This window comes from Leucopleurus acutus (assembly GCF_964270905.1).
Source record: "Leucopleurus acutus genome assembly, chromosome: 13".
Lineage (NCBI taxonomy): Eukaryota > Metazoa > Chordata > Mammalia > Artiodactyla > Delphinidae > Leucopleurus > Leucopleurus acutus.
The window spans coordinates 53,363,360-53,379,403 of record NC_139155.1 but is presented as its reverse complement, the minus strand read 5'-3'; the positions used below and the strand labels follow the sequence as shown (position 1 = coordinate 53,379,403).

Below are 16,044 nucleotides of genomic sequence, written 5' to 3'. Positions count from 1 at the left end.
GCCAGCATCGCCTAAGAACACGCTGTCCCAAGACAAGCCAAGGCCACCATTACTGGGAGAGTCGCCAACAAAACTCGGCTTCGGTTCCCTCTCCCGGCAAGGCTGGTTCGACCTACAGTCAACAGGAAGCTCCTGGGGCTGGGACAGGATCCCTGGATCGGAAGGAGGCCAGACGCGAGCGTTTCTGGACGGTGATCAGGCTGGTGATGAGGATGTTAGTAACACCCCCCTGGCTGGGCTGAGATTTTACTATCCACGACAAAGGGTGCGGAAGCACAGTACTGAAGAGCAAACAGCCAACCCCCCAAAATCCTATACTCCCCCACGAAAACAAAGCCCTCGGCACTACAGAGAGCGGGGCGAGGGGAAAGGAGAAAGGCCGAGGCACCCCACCCTATCTTCCGCGGCAGCGGAGCCGCAGGTTCCGCGCGTGGGGAGGGGGCGCTGTGGGCCTGCTTTCCGTGTGGAGAAGCGCCTCCTCCTCACGCCCCCTCAGCCTGCGCCGCCTCGGGAATCCGCCCCAGACCCCGCCGCCATGTTGGGTCGGGATTAGTGACTCGATCTCGCCGCCGACCGGGACAGCTGGAGTGCGGCCCGTAACCCGAGGGGGCGCGCGCCGGCGTCGGAAGGCGAGGTCGCGGGAGCCCGGTCGGGCGCGGCGCGAGTTCCGGTGAGCGGGCGGCCGCGCGCGCAGGTAGCCCGCCCCCGCCCCTACACGGGGGGGCGGGGCCGGGAGTGAGGGCGGGCACCGCGCGGGGAGGAGGTGGAGCGTGAGGCCGCGGTGTTGGGGAGCCCGGGAATTCCCTCCTGAAGTAGCGAGTCCCCGGCTGGCTGTGCCGTCGTCGCTGCCCCTCGGCGCCCGGGACGAGGAGGTGGAGGACGGAGAGGGCCCCACGGGCCTCTCCTCCGCCCGCCGCCCCCTCCCCGCCACCCTTCCCCGCCGCTGCGGTGGCTCATGCGAGCGCCGCTGGAGCGCAGGTAAGGACGCTTCGGGGCCCCGCGGGCGGAGCAGGAGGCGGCCGACCCTGGCCCCGCAGCGCTAGGCCCGGCGCCTGCCTGCGCCCGGAGGCGCCGCCGCTCCCCGCCGGCTCCGAGTCGGGAAGTTGGGAGAAACTTCTCCCCTCCCCCGGCCCGGCTCGCCCGACGGGCGTGTGTCCTTCCCGGCGCTACCTGTTCGCCCTCTGCCTCGGTCTCCGCCCAGTCCATTCCTTCCCGGTCCCGCCCAAGTCCGACCCAAGGTCCTGGGAGCGCCGGGACACCCGCACCCGCGTCTCTAAGGTCGTGCTGGCCGCCCGGCGAGGGGTCGGCGAGGTTTCTTTTGGCCGAAGTAAGGGGCGGGAGCAGCGGCCCCTTCCCGTCCCCGGGGTCGGGGGTCTGCCTGTCGGCGGACACGGGGTGGCAACTGTGCCGGGAGAGCGGGCGGGGGAGGGGGGGCGAGCGGGTGAGCCTCTCGTTGCGCTAGGTTTGATTGAAAACCGCAACATGTTAAAGTTTTCCTTTGTTTTGGGTTGGGGGTTGGGAAATACGCTGTTCAGCGTGCACTTTTAGTGTTATGACGCTCCGCCTCCCATTTGGTTCGGTTCTCTGTCCACATGTGTTACAGAAAATTTTGTTTTAATGTGTGTTTTTCTTCTTGATAATTGCTTCCAGCTTTTGCTTTATTGGGCATGGGGCAACGTTGTTTTAAGAAGCTCTTAGAAAATCAAATCCGATGTAGGGTAGGGACTGCTTTAATTTTTGTTCTGTAGTGGGTGGGACCCAACATGGTTTGGATTTGGTAGAATTATTTTCTGCTTCATTAATTAAAACAGGCACGGCATAACACACGGTCTGACGCTTTATAAATTGTTAGAGAAATGAAAAGCTGAGTCTCCACTGGAATCAAACTTTATGTTCAAGCCATTTATTATGTGTATATATGTTCCCACCGGAATGTGTGTTCACATAGATGATCTCACATATACATGTGTATGATGGTGGTATACTCGTGCATTGCAACTGCAGGATTGCAGTGGCAAAGTTAACTTGATAATTCTAAGTGTGTTTAAACCATCCTGTTAAATTATCTGTGGTTAAATTACACACTAAGGAAAATATTACTAAATAGGTACATGTGACTATAGGCATTTAAGGCAAAGTGTGGTAAATTTAATGTATTAACTAGCACAATGGTTGGCACACAGTGGACAGGAAACATTTTGAATGGACAGGTAATGAAGGAGTGTCTTGTATTAGAAGCCAAGGACCTTGTATGTGTCACATACAAGATTTTCATCTGTAGTTCTGTAAGAAAGTTATATTTCATTATTTATGTTTTGTTCTGTCTTTACTAATATATTAGACCCCTGCCATAGTTGACGTTTTAAGAAAAGGAAGTGTAATTGTATTTTAACTTTTGGACATTAGCTAAACCTCAGTGGAGATTTTGAATGCTGCTTGACAATTCATTGGGTCCTAAATTTGAAAAAAAAGACTTTGATATGAATCTAAGTACAGGACAGTTCACATTCATGTTTCCAGGATAAAGTATAAAAGGGCTCTTAAAATATGTACTCTGCCGTAACCACCATAATGTTATAATAGCTTTAATTTTGCAGTACATTTTTGCTGACTTCATAAACCACAAAATTGACTCCATTCTGTTCAACCGAAAGTGAAATTACAGCTTTGACCTATCTTCTGGGATAGGTGGAATTTGTCTTATGGCTGAAGTATAATATTAACACATGGTTCAAGTTTTTTTTTTTTAAATCAGTGAATTCTCAAGCTGAAAAATCAACGTCTATGCAAATAAATCTCTTTCATGGTATGTAATGTTAAAAGAATAAATATTCTAAAAGATAGCAAGGACCCAGTGTAAATGAAATATTACTGACACATGCTTTAAGAGTTGTTTATGTAGAGTTCAAATTTGCATCCTTTTAGGCAGTAAATAATTTATTAATGTGATTTTTCTTTATAAATATGTTTAGCTCTTTAGTGAGTCTGTTTAGCGTAGACGTTATTTATTATTAGTTTCTACTAGCATATTAAAAAAAGCCTAATGTCAAAAATTTTTAAAGAGCAGTATTAAGGTCTGGTATCTAGGAATGCAAACTCGGGGGGTAAAACTATGTATTTTTTAAAAACCTGCAAGGAAGTGATTTCTGTAAAAGTAAAGATAAAAGAGGAGGGAGGAGGCTGTGATTGGGACCTGGCTCCTGAAGTGGTGGCAAAGTTCTTTAACCTGATGGTGGTATAGTTCAAGCGTATAGTTCATTACGCCATGATTGCTTTTCTGTGTCTGTGTTTTAGTTTATGTGAAACTTTTAAAATTTTCTTTTTAAAGAAGCCTGTGTGTAATGTACTTTACACTGTATAAGGTGTTTCGCTAAAGGACTTAATATTTGGTGACTGACTTTAGAATACTGCTGGGCTGCCCTTTGCAAACAGGATTAGACCTATTAAACCATAACTGGGAAATACCAGCTGGCGTATGTAACTACTTTCACAGGTGAATAACGTATGTTAATTATGTTAATATTTTGAGGAAAGACACCAGGCTTAACTAACTTTAAATCCTCTTCAGTTTTGTATGTTGTACATGACAAATAGTAGGTAATCAAAATATGTTTATTAAACTAGGGAACACTGTTCTATCATCAAATATAAAATATGCCCTATTTTTCAGAAGATTATGGTAGCATGACAGTTAAGACGCAAAATTTAACTATGGCATCAAGGTAATAAGTCTTTCATCCATTTTCAGTTTTCTGGAACAATAATTCTTTAGATTGGTAATTTCAGCCTGCGATTTGATATTCTTAAGGATGTCTTAAAATTCTCAGCATAAAATAAGTTGTCATTTACTCAGACTTTATGAAGATGTGCCGTATAGCACCTAAAGAAATGGTGTTTTGTTTCAAATGACATTATGGTGTTGGAGTTTCCAAAATGCTGTGAATCGCTGCCTTATGCTACTTTACTTGCTTTGTGTAATGGCTTGCTGTGTTAGTTGTTGGTGTGGTTGCTTTGCATTGTGGTAATGTAGAGCTGAAGAGGAGAGATCATGGCTGTACCAAGTTCTTATATCACAGGAACTTTCAGTTATGTTACAAAGGTGATGTTTGTGGTGCTGGCTTTGTTGTGTGAATATTTACAGGAAGTTTTAGTTAAGATCTTCCATTGTTCAGAACGCTACATGGCTTAGGTCACCTTCAGTTCACGTTTAAACAGGTCTGTAATACAAATACAAGTTCCTCTAGTGAGGTACAACTGCTTTTCTTTAAAGGAAATCATCTGTTCCTGTTAAAGTACCCTGGTATCTGATTGGTAGTGTGTGTGGCGGTTTGTGTGGCTATGGTAGGGTATGCAGTCTCTCTTTTCTTCCTCTCAGCTGCTCCGGCGCCACAATTAGGCTGCCTATTGCTCAGCTACAGCTGCTGGGTGATTATGAACCATCCAGCTCCTGTCTATACTCAGAGGCAGATTTAGCAAAAGGAGCTAGAGTAACAACAGAGGGTGAAAGAGAAGAGCCAGTGCCTCTGCCAGGATCATTTTAACGTGTCTGTGTGCCAAGGAATCGTTGGCTGCAGCAGCGCCACTGTTGTCTTGGAACTAGCAGACTTGATAGCAACACATCCTGGTCTGGGTTAGGTTTACCTGGTGTTATTCTTTAAGATCTTGAAGCTCACTCCAGGAAAGAAAGGGAATCCTGTAATTTCAGAGTACAGGATAATGTACAATGAGGTTACTGATGGGCTGAGCTATGCCTCTGTTCCCCCGCACCGCCCCCCAACCCAGGACAGCAGTGCCCTTCAGTTTCCCTAATTTGAATATATATGTGATTTCAGGTTCTCTGAAGCGTATACCATATACTCTGTGCTGTTTTAACCCGTGTCTCTTTGAAGTGCTGCTGCTGTTACTGTTGCTTGGCGGGTGGCAGAGCTGATATGTTCTTTGGACTCCCTGCTTTTTTTCCAGTAAGTGGAAGACCTTCAAAAGGGATTATTTCTAGAACTAGCTGCACATGGCATATCCCCTGTGACTGCTGGAGTTTTGCAAGTAGGAACCCTAGATTATTTTTCCTGTTGTTCTTTATTCCTGGGGTGTGAGAAGATGGACATCAACAAACGCAGATACAGCATCAGCTCTATATGGCAAGCCCCAGACTGGAAGAGGCCGCAGGCAAATTTTGCTGCTTCTGAAATGTTGCTCAGTGTGCCAAGCAAAGAGCAGCAGCATCTTGTCCTCTCGTTTACCACTACCGTTGGAAAATCTAGACAATTCCTTTTGATAGTTCTGGCTTTGGAATTTAGTGGTTCAGGATTGGCTGATTTGGGATGGGGAATAGAGAGTATTGGGAGAAGTAGCTCTCAAACTGGTGTAACCAGAAGGAAGGAAGGAAGAAGTACGGAAGACTGTGTACACTTGAACATTAACAAGTACACATTGTTATCGTGGCACATACTTAACAAGACATTGGTGTGTTGACCCCCTTCTTTGTGCTCCCACAGAACGCTGGTATCAAAGCACATTTCTCCTTGCATTCTAATTATTTCTTTCCATGACTGTGATATACTTGACCTAGTACTCGCTGTGGCAAGGAACTGTTTTATATGAATCTTTGAGAACAGTCCCTAATAGAATAAATCCTTTTGAGCTGTATTCAGGGATGTGGTTCTGTATATATTTATATGAGTTTATATATACAGACTTTCCCCACACACAACATGTTTTTAAGGTATACCTGTAGTAAAATTTTACAAAAGTAGCCTAGTACTTTTTCAGAAGCTGATGTTAAAACAAGTTCTTTAAATCTTTAACCCTCATAAGTTTTGGTCTAGAAAATGATTTTATAAAACTGTTTAAAAAGTTTAAACTTTAAATGTGAACTTAAAGTTCATTTTGATATTTCTAACATAAACTGGAAACTCTTTGTAGTTGAAGTTATACTAGTTTCTAGTAAGGTTTATTTTAAATAAGTGTTTTTTTTTACTATTTTAGTGAATGTTGAAAGCCCAAGATCCTAGATTGTAAAAAAAGTACATCTGGGGGACTTCCCTGGTGGTCTAATGGTTAAGACTCCATGCTTCCATTGCAGGGGGTGCAGGTTCGATCTCTAGTCGAAGAACGGGGATCCTGGTGCCACGCAGTGCAGCCAAAAATTTAAAAAAAAAATTTTTGGGGGGGGTATCTTATCATGGTATTAGTGACAGTATTATAATTGTGATAATATTCGTATATTCCAAGGACAAAAAGAAAAAGAAATCCTTGTTTTCTTGATGTAATCTGTGAAAGAATGCATAGGTCATAGGGTATGTCTGCTGAATTATTGGTGGGGGTGGAGGCAGGAAGTACTGGGAGGAAAAGACTGACCACTGAAACCTAAAGATCGTCTGGTTTCAGCCTCTGTTCCGAACAATATATGTAGACCTTAGGTTTTCTTAAACTGATTACAGAGGCTAGTCACTTCTCTAATTTTTTAATGTAACTTTTAGTTTCTTAGCGTTAAGTAGAAATTGGGGTGGGGTGGAGAAAATTGGTGGCTTTTGCTTCATAAGTTAATACTTAAAACTGTTTCATGGCAAGTTTATTGATTTGTTTTTTGTTTTTTTTGTCTGTATTGGGTCTTCATTGATGCGCGGGCTTTCTCCAGTTGTGGAGAGTGGGGGCTACTCTTCGTTGTGGTGCGCTGGCTTCTCTTGTTGCGGAGCATGGGCTCCAGGCACGTGGGCTTCAGTAGTTGCAGCGCGAGGGCACAGGAGTTGTGGCTCGTGGGCTCTAGAGCGCAGGCTCGGTAGTTACTGCGCACGGGCTTAGTTGCTCCGCGGTATGTGGGAACTTCCTGGACCAGGGCTCGAACCCGTGTCCCCTGCATTGGCAGGTGGATTCTCAACCACTGTGCCACCAGGGAAGTCCCAAGTTTATTGATTTCTTACATTTGTTCTGATGTAATTAGTATTTTCACATTATAGGTACTTTTTAATTAGCAGCAGTCAGGCATTTGAAAAGGAGCAGAGAAGGTAACATGATGTAATAAGGACAAGACTAAAAGGTAGAAGACCATCTGCATTTTAATTCCACTTGTGACAGTGAAGAGCTATGTGGCCTTGGTCAATTCACTGAACTTCATTAGGCCTCAGTTTCACCATTTGAAACGGGGGTACAGTTGGGCCAGATGTTTTCTAATATTCTTTCAGCCTTATTTAAATATGTGGCTCTACTGCAGTTGAAGTTTTTATATTGATAAAATTTTAAGGAAATGTTTTAGAGTCTAGAATTTGAAATACAATTAGATATCAGGTAAGTAAAAGTTAGGGTAAAAAACTGACCCACAGACTTGACCCTGGACTTTCTCAGGCAAATAAAGTGTATTCCATTCATTAAGTGGACATTTATTAAACCTGTGGTGCAACAAATACTATGCCAGTTTTGATGTTATAAAAATGATTGCAGCATGACTGCTACCTTCTAGGAATTCACAGTTGGGTGGAACTGGCTATAATTATGAGGCTGTTATAAATTTTTTGGATTGATCTTTTTAGTGTGATAATCCATTAGAATACTTCTCTGATTTTTGATGGTGTTAGGGTGTGATACATCTGAAGCTTTAATAAATCCCTTTGTACTACATAGATTTAGCCTCAAGTAAACCGATTCAGTTCTCTAGGTAGGAAGACTTGATGTTTTTCTAGATGTTAGTTCATTACAGATACGTGTGACTCACATACACAAGCTCCACAACACCTGTACAGAGGTTTTACTATAAGAAAACACATTTGAAAGCAAGGCTTTTAAAAAAACATTTCAGATTTATTTTGCAGTAAAGTTAGAAAAGGACTGAATGATTCATTGAAGCACATAGTTGTGATGTCAGTTAACAGGTAGTCATGACTGGATGACAGCTTTGCTGCATTGTATCGGGAAAAGAGCCTCTGACATTAATTAAAACATCTTTTTTAATTGAGAGAACCGGAGACTAATTATTTAGGATATTTTTCTTTAACACATGTAGTTAACATTTAGAACAAAATAAGCATGGGCATTTGAAGATGGTTAGCTTTTTAAGGTTTGCATAATAGATTTTGTAGAAAGAAAGAGAAGGAAGGAAAAGAAAAGAAACTAAAACTATAAGGTGGAAAATCAGTATATTTTTCCCAGAAAAAGTTCTTTTTGTAAGGTTAGCCTTTTTGGTTAGATTTCTGGGCAGCCCATTAGAGTTTACCTGTAAAAACCTAACATAAAGATATAACAGTGTTTCTGTGGTAAATATGTTCTGATTGATTTTAAGTTTTGTGTGTTTTTTTAAATTTGCTGAGCTCTTTGAGCAAATGAAATACTTGGCCTACTAAATGCTCTGATTATACAGTGGATAACCTGTAGCTTTGCCAGTCCTCACCTTCCCAGCTTTTCACTATTTAAAAATCACTGTTATGAGCTCCATATTAGGATGCTAGGACTCTGAGCTTAATTTAAGGACAGAAGCTTCCCTAGTTCCTCCCACCTGCTTGCTAGGCACTGTGAAACTTGCTTCCTACCCTGACCCGGTGTGAGAAATGGAAACAGGTCAAAAGATTGGGAATGAGAAACAAAAATGAGGGGAGTAGAAGAGGAGAAATGAGAAGTGGATGTAGTATGAAGTTTATAATTTTCTTTTTGGTGTCCTTTTTTCTTTTTCCCACTTCTTCTGTTAGGTATTGGGTAAAGATGGAAGAAAACCTGTTTTATTTTTTATTTTTAGATTTTATTTATTTTCTTTTAAACAATTTTTTGGCTGCATCGGGTCTTAGTTGCGGCATGCAGGATCTTTCATTGTGGCGCGGGCTCTTCGTTTTGGCACGTGGGCTTCGCTCTAGTTGTGGCGTGTGGGCTTTAGAGCACGTGGGCTCTGTGGTTTGCGGCACATGGGCTCTTTCGTTGAGGCGCGCGAGCTCAGTAGTTGTGGTGTGGGGACTTAGTTGCCCTGCAGCTTGTGGGATCTTAGTTCCCCGACCAGGGATCGAACCCCGTCCCCTGCATTGGAAGGCGGATTCTTTACCACTGGACCACCAGGGAAGTCCCAAGAAAGCCTGTTTTATGTCAGATGCTTTGCTATACGTTCATATACATTTTCACGTTTAACTTAAATCTTTGAAAAGGCATTCCCGAAACACAGAGGAATCATGCATAAGATAGGCTTTTACTACCCACAAAGAAGCTGAGGACCAGTAAGTATATGTAATTTGCTAAGGTCACATGACTCGTTGATGTGACTGAATAATTGACAGCAAGACTGTTTCCTATAAGACACCTTCCTTAGGGATAAGGAGCAATGATGGAAAGGGAGATTTTTTATCTTTTTCCTTCTTCCTTAAACTGTACATTTGTATCGGGCTGAGAATTTTCAACACTTACACTTTTCTTTTTAATGGAATTAGCTTTGTGGTGCATCTTTCATAATGGGTGTTGAGGTCAACTATTGTATGAGCTAAAAAATTGGGTTATTGCACTAACTAAACTGTAGCTACAGCCCACATTACAGAGACAGTGTTTGCATGTTTTTCCAATCAAGTTTTTTTCCTATCTAAATTTAATTCATCAGGGAATTCCCTGGCAGTCCAGTGGTTAGGAGTCTACGCTTTCACTGTGGAGGGCCTGGGTTCAATCCCTGGTCGGGGAACCAAGATCCCACAAGGCTCCCACAAGCTGTGTGGCGTGGCCAAAAAGAAAAAAATTCATCAAAGGAGCAAAGGAGCATGCAGAAGTGGGTTATTACTCTAACTCAACTGGAGTAAATGTGGTTCATTTGTAAGTTTGGGTTTGTAAAGTATATATATAGTCTGTATGTATATAGTCAGCCTCCCCCCATATATATTTATATATATATATATATAGTTTATGGTCAAATCAGTTTTCCTTCTACTGTGCAATATTGCCTTCTTTTCTACTAAGTATATGATTTATTCCTAGATGAGTTAGTAGAAATAGATGGAAGCTCTGTATTGTCTAAATTGTCCTCCATCATGTTTCAGGCACATGCTGCAGAAAGCACACTTTCTGATTTGTTCTGTCAGTAGGATGGTGGTTTCCTGCACCTTGGTACAGACTTACCAACATTCAAAGCTGCACTTCCTTCTTAAGGAAATCCAGTAGAATTCTTCCAAATTGGCTTGTTCTTTTATTTATTTAAAATTTTTATTATTTTATTTTTTTGGCTGCGTTGGGTCTTCGTTGCTGCGCGCGGGCTTTTCTCTGGTTGCGGCCAGCGGGGGACTCCTCTTCGTTGCGGTGCGCAGGCTTCTCATTGTGGTGGCTTCTCTTGTTGCAGAGCACGGGCTCTAGGCGTGTGGGCTTCAGTAGTTGTGGCGCGCAGGCTCAGTAGTTGTGGCGCACGGGCCTAGTTGCTCCGTGGCATGTGGGATCTTCCCGGACCAGGGCTCAAACCCTTGTTCCCTGCATTGGCAGGTGGATTCTTAACCACTGCACCACCAGGGAAGCCCTGGCTTGTTCCTTTAAATCTTATTGTTCCATGAATTCCTCACTGTCTGCATGAAGAGTCTCATCTAAAGCTCTAAATGGAAATTTTGTTTGCTACTCTTTTGCCACTGTGTCAAGTTCCATTGACAGTGATTTCCTTCACCACCTTAGAAGCCTTTTCTTCTTTGGCTTCCTTTTATTTCTTCTGTTGTATCTAAGAATGTACCCTTTGTCCTCTCTTATAAGCTGGAGCATTGTTTTCTTTGGGAATACAGCTTGATTTTGTTGCATTATTATCCCACATAGAATATCCGCAGTACAACTCCACACATCACTGCCAACAGTTCCATCACTGCCTGTGTTTATTGAGTCTACATAAGGATTAGCAGATAGGTTTAAACTGTTGTGCTAGGGACTCCCCAGTGGTCCAGTGGTGAAGAGTCCACGCTCCCACTGCAGGGAGCATGGGTTCCATCCCTGGTTGGGGGAACTAGAATCTCACATGCCACGCAGCGCAGCCAAAAAATAAATATATAAAATACCCTGTTGTGCCAACTCTATGAGCTTAGAATGGCTTCCACTAGGTAAGCTCCACGAGGGTAGGATCTTTATTTTGTTTACTGAAGTTATCCCAAGTATCTAGAACAACAGCACATAGTAGGCACGTATTAAATAGTTTTAAAATATAGGCAAGTACAGCAGTTCGCTGGCCATATTTGCTTGCCATGGGCATAGGAGAAAGGAGTGTCAGCAGCCAGCTTCTCACTGAAAACTCATGCAGTAAGTAACCTCAAGACTCCTTGGAGTGGCAGGCCCAGTGCTAAACAATGGCATTAATGCTCAGGATGAATTCAGATAAACACTCTACTTGAGTCTGATGAAGAAACTGAGATTTGATTTAGCAGTGACTTGTAAATGTTAAGGAGAAGTAAGAATAAGTGGGTTTCTTTTCTTTATATCATAGTCTCTAACTATATCTCTAGCAGCCATGCTTCTTAAAAACTCTAGCACACATCCGTTCCCCATACACTGATTGAGTCATATGCTTGTATCTGGTTGTAGGTAGAACTGAGACAAATAGTCCTTGGCAGGGCAGCTACCTTCCAGTGACAACTTTACACCATAGAAGGGGAGAAGGCATTTTTAGTGGAAACGTAGCTGTCTCTACCACAGAAGGGAACAGGAAGTAACCTAGTAGTTGAATGAGTTAGGTATATGGAAATACACTATCTAGTTGTATAAACATGATTAGAATATTTATTTGAAAGGTGTGGGCACAGATGGTATTTTCTTAATTCGGGCAACAATATTAGTACAGGAGCGAACTAACGGTGATGGTTTAAGATTGTAGTGGGCAATATACCACCTAAAGGAATGAATTTCCCAGGCTTTTTTATATGAAAAGTTTGAGAAGCACCCTGGTAGGGAAGGGGGTCAGAGTAGAATGGGGCTTTTATCTAAATACATTTAGGTAGCACTTTTAGGGATTGAGAAAAGACAGTAATTAGCCATATCAAAGAATTTGGTGAGGAATAGTGGCAGGTGGAAATTATGATGGAGCTAAACCTCCCTTTCCCCAGTCTCACCTCACACTTCCCCTTCCCCCCACCCCCTTAAGCCACTCCTACTGGGGCTTAGCTTTTGATTTTTTTTTTTAATGAATAGAACTTAAGTCATAATAAAGGTCAAGTAGAAGAGAGAGTCAAGAACCTCTTAGGTTGTCAGAGGATGAATAGGATTTTTAGGATGATTGATGCTTAGAAGAGGGAAAAACTAATGACAACGTAGACGATTCTTCGAGATAATCACAGCCAGCAGTAAGAAGCCACAGATCCACAACTTCAGAAAGTCGAAATGATAGATCATAAGAAACAACTAGCACGTCTTCTTTTTAATCTCCTAACTTTTGTAACAAGAGGATGCTCTTTAATGGAAAAGCTAGAAAAAAAGTATAAGAAACTAGATAGCAGACAGTAAGAGGGTATCTAGCTTTGACTGATTTCAGGCTTCTAGGTCCAGAAGAATTCCATCTGAAGGTTCTAAAAGACATTTCTGATATTCCCAGGACCCCACTGATAATAGAAAGAAATCATGGTGGACTTCCCTGGTGACACAGTGGTTAAGAATCTGCCTGCCAGTGCAGGGAACACAGGTTTGATCCCTGGTCTGGGAAGATCCCACATGCCACGGAGCAGCTAAGCCTGTGCGCCACAACTACTGAGCTGCGCTCTAGAGCCTGCGAGCCACAGCTATTGACCCCATGTACTGCAACTACTGAAGCCCGCACGCCTAGAGCCCGTGCTCTGCAACAAAGAGAAGCCACCGCAGTGAGAAGCACGTGCACCGCAACGAAGAGTAGTCCCTGCTTGCCGCAACCAGAGAAAGCCCGCGTGCAGCAACGAAGACCCAATGCAGCCAAAAATAAAAACAAAATTAAAAAAAAAAAAAAGAAAGAAATCATAGAGACAGACATCTCAAAAAGAAAGAAAAATGATTAAATGGGGGGCTTCCCTGGTGGCGCAGTGGTTGAGAGTCTGCCTGCCGATGCAGGGGACACGGGTTTGTGGCCTGGTCCGGGAAGACCCCACATGCCATGGAGCAGCTGGGCCCGTGAGCCATGGCCGCTGGGCCTGCGCGTCTGGAGCCTGTGCTCCGCAACGGGAGAGGCCACAACAGTGAGAGGCCCGCGTACCGCAAAAAAAAAAAAAAAAAAAGATTAAATGATGCCTTAAAAGGTGAATTTTAATAAATGCAGACACTGAAAGTTGCCTTTAAATCTGGACAAGATTCTGTAACAGTCTATTAAACAGTTACCACTTATAAACAATTGGAATGTTACAGAGAAGTAATTCTTAACAGTTAGTTGTCCAGCAGTGCTTTCTTGAATTGTTGAACCACCTCTTTGTAGTCTGAGTAAATACTGGCTCTAGATCATCTGTCAGTGGTACTTTCCTGTGTTGGTGAGTGGTCGGACCTGATAAAGCTTAGTTTCCTTCTAACAGCAAGGGTCAGTGATTCCTTTTCCAATTTATTTATTTTTTGGTCTGTTTTATTTTCCCCGTTCTGTAATTAAGTCTTCTAATGGCACTATAGACTTTGCTTTATCTTTTTGACATTCAGAGTCAGGAATATTAACAGGTTTAAAGCTCTTTTTATGTATTTCTGGATTTTTCTTTTTTAAGGAAAATTAAACTGGAGTATGGGATAAGCATGTGTGTTTATCCCGTAGTATCTGTGAACATCGTTTTATTTTTATTATATATATGAACAAAGATACCTCAGAGTTATTTTTATTTGCTTTTTCAGTTGAAGTCTCCTGTGCATTTTTCTGTGCTTGCTCATAACCATTGCCAATCTTGCTCTTGGGTTGTCTTTTTCTTATAGATTTTTACAGATTCTTCGTGTACAATGGATATTAATCCTTTATGTTGCAAACACGTCATATCTCTGCTTGTCTTTGTTTAATGTTTTTCTTTTATCTTAAAGTATTACAAGTAATTTTCCTTTTGTAACTTCTGAATTTTGTGTTCTAAGAATACTTTCCACAGTTGACAATAATTTAAAAAATTCTATTTATAGGTTTTTGTTTTGTTTTATGTTACAAATAATTTAGCTGTTTACTCTGAAACTTATATATGTTGTAAGATAAGGATCCAATTCCTTTTTTCTTTCCTCAGATGATAGAGCTCACCAATGCTGTTTATTAAATCTAAATCTCTCCTTTTACCACAGATTCAAAATGCCACATTTAGCATTTACAAATTCTTTTACTCTCAGGCTTGTTTTGGGGCACTCTTTGTTTTCCCGATATTTACTTGTTTATTCCTATGCCAGTACCACATAGCTTGATGATGAGGATGATCATGACCCTGATAACAACAGCAGAAGCAGCAGCTAATGCGTATTGAGTATTACCTGTGTACCAGTCACAGTGGTAAATACTTTAACATATTTTACCTGATTCATTTCTCACAAAACCCAGAGTTAGGTATTCTTTTTTCTTTTGAAAATCTGGCTTAAATGTTCTGACTGGTAGCCATCTTATTTAATGAAAGGATTTTCTTTCTTTAAATATGGAACACTTCACAAATGTGCCTGTCCTTGCACAGGGGCCATGCTAATCTCTGTATCGTTCAAATTTTAGTTTATGTGCTGCCAAAGCAAGCAATTGAGTTAAGTATTTTCAATATCTTTATTTTTACAGGTGAAGAAGTAGGTTTTGAGAAGTTATATTTATTTAGGTTACAAGCTAGGACTGTCACCAACTCTGACTCTAGAGCCTATACTCTTAACCATGAGGTTGTGATCACTAGTGGGACAAATTTCCTCATTTTTCTTTTTTAAAAAATTTCTCGGGCTTCCCTGGTGGCGCAGTGGTTGAGAGTCCGCCTGCCGATGGAGGGGACCCAGGTTCGTGTCCTGGTCCGGGAAGATCCGACATGCCGCCGGAGCGGCTAGGCCCGTGAGCCATGGCCACTGAGCCTGCGCGTCTGGAGCCTGTGCTCCGTAACGGGAGAGGCCACAACAGTGAGAGGCCCGCGTAATGCAAAAAAAAAAAAAAAAAAAAAATTTTTTTCAGCTATTCTTATGCATTTACTTTTCCATATGAACATTGTGCTTTTGATCTAGATAATGTTAATTATTTAGATTTATTTAGGGAAGAATGGACACCTTTATAATAATGGATCTTATTATCTAAAAATAAATGGTTTGTTTCATTTATTAAGGTTCTTTATATCCCACAGTTTTATTTTTTTAATATAGACGCTGAACATTTGTTGTTAAGCTTATTCATAGGTATTATTTCATGTGTGGTTTTAGAAAAACTTGTTATTTGGAAATAATTTCAAAGTTACAGAAGAGTTGCTAACATTTTGCCACATTTGATTTTGTCATTCCTTTCTTGTATATGTGTGTGGGTATCCTCCCCACATCCCCACCTTGAAAGTTAGTTGCAGACATCATTCTCATCACGCTTAATTACTTCGGTGTACATTTTCTAAATCAGGGACATTTTCTCATACACCGACAGTACAGTCAATCGAATTCAGGAATTTTAACATCACTATGACACAGTTATCTAATAGACAATTGTTGTAGGTTGAATTGTGTTTCCCCCAAAAGTTCTAATCCCCAGTATCTGTGAATGTGACCTTATTTGGAAATAGGGTCTTTGCAGATGTAATCAAGTTAAAATGAAGTCATACTGAATTAGGATGGGCCCTAATCCAGTATGACTGGTGTACTGATAAGAAGAGGAAAATGCCATGTGATGATAGAGGCAGAGATGGGAGCGACACAGCTGCAAGCCAAGGAGTCCAAGGATTGCCAGCCACAACCAGAAGTTAGCAGGAGGCAAGAAAGATTCTATCCAGAGTTTCAGAGGGAGCGTGGTCCCGCTGGCACCTTGATTTTGGACTTGTGGCCTCCATTACTGTGAGAGAATACATTTCTGTTGTTTTAAGCCTTTTTAAAAAAATTTATTTATTTATTTTTAATATATTTATTTATTTATTTTGGCTGTGTTGGGTCTTCGTTGCTGCGTGCGGGCTTTCTCTAGTTGCGGCGAGCGGGGGCTACTCTTCCTTGCGGTGCGCTGGCTTCTCT

At 42.1% G+C, this 16,044-nt stretch overlaps 1 protein-coding gene across 1 annotated transcript in view; it reads left to right on the top strand.

Moving 5' to 3' along the window:
* The first annotated feature begins 763 nt into the window (after positions 1-763).
* Positions 764-16,044, top strand: part of YES1 (YES proto-oncogene 1, Src family tyrosine kinase) — a 75,056-nt gene continuing 59,775 nt past the window's right edge. The window contains exon 1 of the mRNA XM_082852936.1: positions 764-978. The gene's annotated coding sequence lies outside the window, so the exon portion shown is untranslated. The remainder of the gene's footprint in view (positions 979-16,044) is intronic.